Source organism: Euprymna scolopes, chromosome 17 (genome assembly GCF_053919585.1).
Source record: "Euprymna scolopes isolate OS-2025 chromosome 17, ASM5391958v1, whole genome shotgun sequence".
NCBI lineage: Eukaryota > Metazoa > Mollusca > Cephalopoda > Sepiida > Sepiolidae > Euprymna > Euprymna scolopes.
This window is the reverse complement of record NC_136498.1, coordinates 74,638,128-74,645,263: the sequence shown is the minus strand read 5'-3', so window position 1 is coordinate 74,645,263 and position 7,136 is coordinate 74,638,128. Positions and strand designations below refer to the sequence as shown.

The window sequence follows — 7,136 nt, the reverse complement described above, 5'->3', positions numbered from 1 at the left end:
ATTTTCTTTTCAAATTGTTAATATATTTCAATAGGTATTCACGTATATAGATTGGCGAGAGCGTTAAAAAGTTGTAGCCATTTGTGATCGCGTAGAATTGATTATTGAAATGAAAAATTCACATTCTTTTCATAAACCTGCATTTAAGACATATAAGTTTTACGTGAAAGGAAGTTTGCTTTCTCCTTATACCATCATTTTGCGAACACGACTCAATAGTTTATAATGTGCATGCTCCGGGATCTTTTATGCTAATTTGCTGTGACGAGCCACACATTGAACTTATAATGACACCTCTCCAAACAATGTCTAACAGTTACTCCATAATTTTTTTTTATCTTGACGGACTGGGACTTCAATATTATTCAGTACATTTCTGGTCTCACTGATTTTTTTTTCTCATGGTTGCTTTATTGTGAGTCTGATTATAGCGTTTCTCTGGAAATTCCCTATGAAATTTGGGTAACCGATTGCGTTGCGAAATTGATTTATACAGTCGTGGTCTTCTCCTGTTTGATATCTCTTATTGCCATTTCCATTTCGCCTGTAAAAAAAAAAAAAAAAAAAAAAAAAAAAAAAAAAAAAAACAGAAGCAACAATTCAAACCATAGTTATAATAAAATAAATATATTCTTTTGGGATTACCTAGTACTCCGGATGAAGTTCCATGTCATATCCAAACCAGGGTGAATCTGACTCATAGACATGGCCCAAAGAAACAGGCACTATCACTCCGTGTTAAAGGAAATATGTGAGTGCTGACATATGGCTACATGCAAAGGACTTTAAGTTGAATGTTGGGTGTCCGTATAAAAAGCTGAATAAATAATTCGAACTCAGCACTAGGAAAAAATATTTTTTATTAGATTCTAGTCTCTATCTAACTGACTCTATTCGAGGACAGAGTTAGACGGTTTTTAATATGAGAAAAATACCGCACCTAATGCAAAAAGGTGGCACTCTGAATTCGGACAAAAATAGAAAATCATTATATATATAAAAGAACCCTCCTTCAACAATAACAAGACCGATAGCCATTAGTCGCGTGCTCTCGTATAATGAATGAATGCGTGAATGTAAGATTGACATGAAATTCCTAAAGGTAAACTAAAATGACCGAAAAATGGGCTGAAATGACTTAAATAAATAAAAAGTAAATGACTTTAATGAACTTAAGGATGAATTAAATGACCTTAATTAAGAATGACTTGAATGCTTAAAATATCTGGAATCCTTCAAGAACAACTTGAATGATCTAGATAATGACTTGAATGGCTTTGAGACTGACTGGTTGTAAAGTGGGTGATCATTTTACATTAAAGTAATACAGAAAAGTGATCCCCCACTTTATATCACAATAAGTAAGAACAGATAATACACTTTGATCTTGGCTAAAAGGCCAAGAAAAGGGTATTTATTTGCTCCCCCACCGAGCAAATTAGGCACAAGGCCGATTTTTAATGTGAGGAGTGAAGGGGAAATGGGGACCAGCTCCCCGGGGAGTAGGGAAGCTGGATAGTGACAATTGGTATGAAGGGTTGCCCCCACATTGACCAAGGTCTTATATGTGAGGTCCCCCCACATATGGTCTTTGCTTGCAGTATCTGCCGGAACAGACACCATACTTTGATCTTGGCCAAAAAGCCAAGAAAAGCTTAAAAAGCTAAGAAAAGCATCTATTAACAACAGACCTTTGCTCTTAAGCAAAAAGGCCAAGCACAAAAGTGTTACGGAAAGACCAACCCACCGACCGATGGAGTGACTTATAGAGTCGCTTGCACACGAGTAAAAATTAATAAAGATCAACTGTAGTATCAAAACAGATACTGCACTTTCATCGCAGTCGAAGTCGATTGATCAGCCTAACGAATTCTCGCGAGAATGAAACGCGAAATATTCTGTGTAGCTTAATTGCCATATATATTTTCATAACTTACTATATATATGTAAGTGTGTGTGTGTGTGTGAGTATGTGTGTGTGTGTGTGTATCATATTTTTACTGTAAATTTTGAATCAAATAAAACTCACGCATTTTCTGAGAGAATTCAAAGCAAAGTAATTAAAGTAAATAAACATCAAAGAAAGAACTAGGTTGTGAATACCGGAGTAAACATTTCGTTTTCATATTTTCTTATTCATCCTTGCTGACTTAGCCTTTATTTATTTGTTAGGGGGGTCATTCATTGGATCTTTTGATGTGCAACCGACTTTTTTATCTCATAATTCGACTTTCAGTCGCTTACAGTTTTGATGTTTATTTGCTTTTTTCTGCATGAATTTTCGACCTGATATTGTCTGATTTTCATTTTCCAACAAACTCCGACGACGGTATTTTCATGTAATTAGATTTGTTCCAGTATACTTTGATTTCCATCAGAGATGCGTCTAAGTTCTCATTGGTCCGAGATCACAGAATTATATAATTGTGATCTGTAATTTTATTTATTTATAGCTTTTATTAAATACTTTGAACTAAGTATTTATTGGCTTGAATATTGAGCTTCATTTTGCTTGGAAAATTTATTCCCAATTGAATCGATACGAACTATATAATAAAATTGCTTTTATATTAGCACACGAAGAAAGAGACATGGAGAAAGAGCGAGTGAGAGGGAATAAATATGATAGACAGTTTACTATATTTGAAATAAATACTAGAATGTTTCCCCAAAATGCATTTAAATGTTCGACATTGGCCCGGGCAATGGCGAGAAGAAAAACACCGGATCGATTGCACACACGTAGTGTTAAATTAAATTGTAAGAATCAGCATTCCCTTACAATTGTTTAACGGAGTGTCTCAATATTTAAAACACGCAATTCCCGATTTTGATTTGGATTGCCTCAGATTTAACCAATGGTGATCGTTCTAAATTCCAATCGAAAAAAAAAAAACAAAGAAATGTTTGCATTCTAGAGAATTTAAAAAAATGCGAAAACGCAATACAAACAAAACAGCAGAATTGACCGAGAATATTTATTTGGTGGAATATGTCAATATAAAGACTTAAAAAATAAAGGCGGAAGACAGACACGAGACGCCGCCGAAGAGTGACATCTTGCTCTGAGACCGCCACCATCAACACCTCGCTTCCCGCACTCAAGGCAACTATCAACCTTAAAAAATGTATAACACATGTCCATGAAAGCTAAATTTGTAAATAAAGGTTCCATTTATATTTTAAGAACGTTTGTAATTTAAACGTACAAGCAAGTGTATATGTTACGCACATTTGACGAAAGGCAGCTCGAAGTTATATGGTCGTAATAAAAGACTTTTTACACAAGCACAAAAGACGGTTATATAACATAAATACATCATCTTTGATTCAGATAGATGATAGCTGGGTTGATACGATGTGCCTTAAATAAGTTTCCAGATATTTTTGTACAATTGTCGTAAACTTGAAGATTCAATATGCTATTGCTATACATCTTATGAGATGACCAATTTTTATGATTTCACGTTTAAATGAACAGCTACAACAGGAATTGGAATACATCCTACTAAAACCTGATTGTCACAGTTAGTATATTTCAAAAATGCCATCTGGATATAGAGGACACTTTAGAAGAAAGATATGCAATAAAATTCTGTTTTAAACTTGGAAAAAAGCCACAGAAACGTATGGAATGCTTCAAACTGCTTTTGGACCATCTTGCATGGGTCGAGCATCAGTTTTTGAATGGCATCAGAGATTCAAGGAAGGTAGAGACTCTGTGAAAGATGATGAGAGGTGTGAGAAGAGTAAGGAAGTTAGAACACCAGAGTTGATTGGTCAAATAAAGAATTTCATGGATAAGGACTGTCGTGTGTCTATAGAGATAATAAGTGCGCAGTTTGATGTCAGTGTGGGAACTGTACACATTCGCGACAAACTGCGAATGTGGAAGATTTGCACAAATGCACCAGTCTACGCCTCCATCCTTGTCACAGACTATTTGACAAGGATGGGCATCAAGACAGTTCCTCATCCTCCCTATTGTCCAGACATTGTTCCCTGTGATTTTTAGTTATTCCCTAGGCTCAAGGAAAACTTTAGAAGCTGATGTTAGAAGAAAACTGAGGAAATGGAAGAGGCTCTGACGACGGTCATTGACACATTCACACAAGAGGACTTATATGGAGCCTTTCAGAAATTATTGGAACAGTACAAGTGCATTGCAGCCGGAGGAGATTACTTCGAAGGGGACTAGAGTTTCATGTGTGTACTATCAATAAAAGTGTCCGTAAAAAACTCTGGAAACTTATTGAAGAGACCTCGTAGATATATAGCTATATGTGAACACACGTATATTAAAACATAGCTAGATCAATACAAGCACGTTCATAAATATAAATACATCGATTGATATATATTAAGTCTATATAGTAATGGTTCCCACCTGGTTATTTACATACTCCTCCTATAACTACACATATGTTGAAAGTACATTGCCCAGAGTATGTGGACATGTATAGTTCATGTTGATCAAAGCCGTTACAATACAATCGTGAGGGTCTAGGTCATAGATCGACAACTAATTTGACTCCGCGGGTCGAATCGTGTTATAATTACAGGTCGCGGGCCAGGAGAAGGTCATTAATGAAAACATAAGGGGAATCACATATGCAGACTTTTTGTCAAACTAAATGTTTAAAATCATTGTTAAAGTAAACACAATAATTTATTTAAAAATTTTACAAAAATTAGTTTTCCTCAAGGAATGATAAAATACAGCTAAGCGAAAAAATTAACTGAAGTGAAATGGATGAAATTATGACGTGTATGTTTGAAACTGTTATTGAAAATTGTACCGCAAACACGAACGAAACACATATACATATACATATGAGTACAAACAGTTGCAGACATGCACTTTCGTACGTACATGTGAAGTAACAGTCACGCATTCATGAGGCATAAACTAGAAAGCTAACTAAGACAACCATTGTCATTGTAAAGCTGTCCTTGCCTACTGTCTGTTGTCGATCGGTCGTTTGAATTGACTTTCAATTTGTGTTTCATGTTTTGGGTGTTTTTTTAAATATTTTCCGCAGAAATGAAAGTGATTGGGTTTTGATCATGCTTTTGCAGTCATAGTATTCAGAGGAAGATAACAGCAGGTCTTTTGTTTAATTCAAAAGCCTCGTCTCCGATGTTAAAAATATAGTCATTGGTAATCAGGCTTGTGGGCCGGTCCAAATTCTTTCACGGTCCGGATTCGTCCGCGGGCTGTAGGTTGTCGACCCTTTCTCTAAGTATCTTAGAACTCATAAATTTACCGAAATTTATTTAAATTAATGTCACTTACTCCTAATACTTAATGCTGCGCACAACTATTTTCTCCAAAACAAAAATGAATTTTATAAAAAGTTAAAAAAAAAAAATAATAATAATAAAAGGAAATATTGTGTTATGACTTTGTCCTCAAACTTCATAGGATCTCCCCCCCCCTTTCAATCTCAAGAAACACCAAGTATCCATGCTAGTATCTGTATAACAACATCTCATGTTCGTACGTACGTTATCACTAGGGCTACGGCAGTAGCATATTCTTTTCATTGTTCTGACTCTCGAGTGTGTATCCGTTAATATCTTATATGTTTTCATATAGAGTGATGCGGTTCTCGGTTGATTAACTGTGTCTAACTGTGTCGGATATATACTCGACAGTCAAAACAATGATAAGAATATTCTGTTGTCATAGCCCTAGTTATCACCTTTTTAAAACATAAAAAATGAGATTGCCCGATCAGCAAAGATTGTGATTAGTGATTAATCCCATGCTGCTAAATTGTTGCTAAATCAAATTATATCGTCTCGTCGACTTAAACAGTTTAAAGTACATTTTTAAAAAGTGACATTCAATTTCTTGATATAACAAATGTTTAGCTCACAATTATTTTTACAGTATGGATTAATAAATTGTCACAAGTTTCAATAAATAAATGAATAAGAGACCTTCGTGTTATTCATTTCAAGAATATTTAGCTAACGACGACATATTTAAGCAAGAAAAACGAGTCATTTTTAATGGTATTGACTCTGAAAGGTATTCCTTATTTCAGAAGACTATTATTAACACGAAATTATTCAAATTGGTGTAGAATTCTGACACATTTCCTAATAGTATATTTAAATAATATAGGGTTACATACGTTGAAATATGGATTAGATTTAATATTTTACATAAAAATGCATATTATTATATTTTATATAGTAATATCAACTTTTTGGTGTTTTTAGCTGATGTTTTTTTAAACATCAGGTCAGTTCTCTTGATTTTAGATGTTCAAGGTTTTGCCATTCCTAACAGGCAAACCTTTTTGTAGAATGGGGAAAGAAATTGTCTCCTCAATCTGTTTAAATCATTCCTCGTGACTTTTCGTTATAATCTCAAGCGTTCAAACACAACGGAAATCACCTTCAATTCCATTGTTTAAGTACTTCCCATTTTAGATCTTGATATTAATTTATTTTTTGATAGTATGTATCCTCCACTCTGCTCTCGAGTGGGGCAGGTTATGTTAATGATTTGGCAAATTCTCGTGTTTTTGTTTAGAAATATTAAGTCATGTTTGAAATGTTCAAGGACCTTAATTAATTTATTATTATTATTATTATTATTATTATTATTATTATTATTATTATTATTATTATTATCGCTATCGTCATCATCATCATCATTAGACATTACTTGAAATAATAAAAAATTCTAACCGTTTCTCTTGTTTTTCTTTTTCTTTTTTTTTTTTTTTTTTTGCTTACCCAATCGGAAACATCTTAATTAATTTCAATGAGGATATTTAAGATAACTGTCAAATACGCAGAGTCTAGACAAAGTGGCAACAGCCCTCCCCATCTCTATATCCTCCCTCAAACATGTAAATTCTAGATTCAGAAGATTATAGTGCACTGACCTCCGCTCAGGGCAACACAAAATTATCTCATCTGTATTTGAGCTAACCTACCATTCAACTTTTCTTAGACTCGTGCGCGCCAACTACGCTTTATTATACGATTTTTTCACTAGACTTGCTATGCTAATTTGTTTGTGAATAAATTTTAAACAAATTAGCAATCGCTACGTTATGTATAATTTTCTTTATTTATACAAATATTATTGGCTGCATATGTGCATACATGTTTCA

The 7,136-nt window shown here is 34.1% G+C and overlaps 1 pseudogene; it reads right to left on the bottom strand.

The window, feature by feature from the left end:
* Positions 1-1,297: 1,297 nt before the first annotated feature.
* On the bottom strand, positions 1,298-1,412 carry LOC145297188 (U2 spliceosomal RNA; annotated as a pseudogene).
* Between the last annotated feature and the right edge of the window lie 5,724 nt (positions 1,413-7,136).